General features: G+C 29.8%; 1 non-coding gene across 1 annotated transcript; it reads left to right on the top strand.

Annotated features, from left to right (window-relative positions):
• Positions 1-243: 243 nt before the first annotated feature.
• On the top strand, positions 244-316 carry TRNAA-AGC (transfer RNA alanine (anticodon AGC)). The gene has a single exon. It is a non-coding gene; the product is annotated as a tRNA-Ala (tRNA).
• The last annotated feature ends 1,004 nt before the right edge of the window (positions 317-1,320 follow it).

Below are 1,320 nucleotides of genomic sequence, written 5' to 3'. Positions count from 1 at the left end.
GCTATCATAATTAAAATGAGATTTTCTAAGAAATGCGTCAATGTCATCATACAATGTCTTTCAATGGTCCAATACCAGTTGAGATTTAATTGCAATCTTCATGCTCCCATCTTTCCTTGTCCGGGCCTTGTACAAATTTTGGTTGCTGACGTCTTGTCATCTGTCATCACCGGAAAAATTGTGAGTTGATCAGTCTATTTGGTTTAATTTTTAAATTATATTTTATAATCCCGTAGACGAGCAGGGGATGTAGCTCAGATGGTAGAGCGCTCGCTTAGCATGCGAGAGGTACGGGGATCGATACCCCGCATCTCCATTTTGATGTTTTCCTCACTCTTTCCCACTTCTTTGTTGCCTTCCGCAGAATGGCGCAATTTCTTGCCGCGTGCATTAATGCGCATTCATGTAGAGGGCCTTTTTTTTTTTTTGCTTAACAATTTTATTCCCTTTTGATATCAAAGACGTTTGCTAGCTTCGATCATACTTCTACAAGCTATCACCTATTTTTATCTTATTCATATACATAAATATTTTTTTTACATAAAGCTAGTAAACGAGTTGACTTGACTCATATGAGTTTGGCCTTTTATAAACTTAGATCATATAGGCTCAAACTCAAAAATTTGTTTACTTTAAAATTGATCATTTTTTTAAGCCTGCATTTTTTATTAATTTTTAATCATAAACTTAATTTTTGAAATGTAAATTATAATGTTTAAAAAATTAAAATGAGTAATATAAATTCTAATTTTAAAATATAAACATATATTATAAATTTTAAATTTAATTTAAAAATTAAAAATATTTTATTTTTAAGAGAAAAAAATGCCTAAACGAGCCATTTGAGCCCCTTTTTACAAGGCTTAAATTGAGTTAGCTTAAAAACCTAATTACACTAAAATTTCTTGATTGTTCAAACGTAAGCCTTAAAAAGAAAAAGACATAAACGAACTATATTTTATTTTTAAGAGAAAAAAATGCCTAAACGAGCCACTTGAGCCCTTTTTTACAAGGCTTAAATTGAGTTAGCTTAAAAACCTAATTACACTAAAATTTTTTGATTGTTCAAACGTAAGCCTTAAAAAAAAAAGACATAAACGAACTATTGGTATTTCTGACCTTATTCTAGTTAAAATAATTTCATCATGACGGCAAGTCATAACTAATTTGTTTCTATTAGGTTTATAGTAGTATATAGTAGTACCTTTTTGAAATTGGTTGTTGTAAGTTAATACACCAACAATTAGGTGTCTAAATACAATGTCTAGTCTCAAAATTAAACTTACACCTTACATACATAAATTGTGTAAGGTTTCAAGT

The sequence above is a fragment of the Prosopis cineraria genome, unplaced genomic scaffold (assembly GCF_029017545.1).
Source record: "Prosopis cineraria cultivar Desert tree isolate PC_DT_omini unplaced genomic scaffold, ASM2901754v1 PC8, whole genome shotgun sequence".
Classification (NCBI taxonomy): Eukaryota; Viridiplantae; Streptophyta; class Magnoliopsida; order Fabales; family Fabaceae; genus Prosopis; species Prosopis cineraria.
This window is presented reverse-complemented; position numbering and strand designations above follow the sequence as displayed.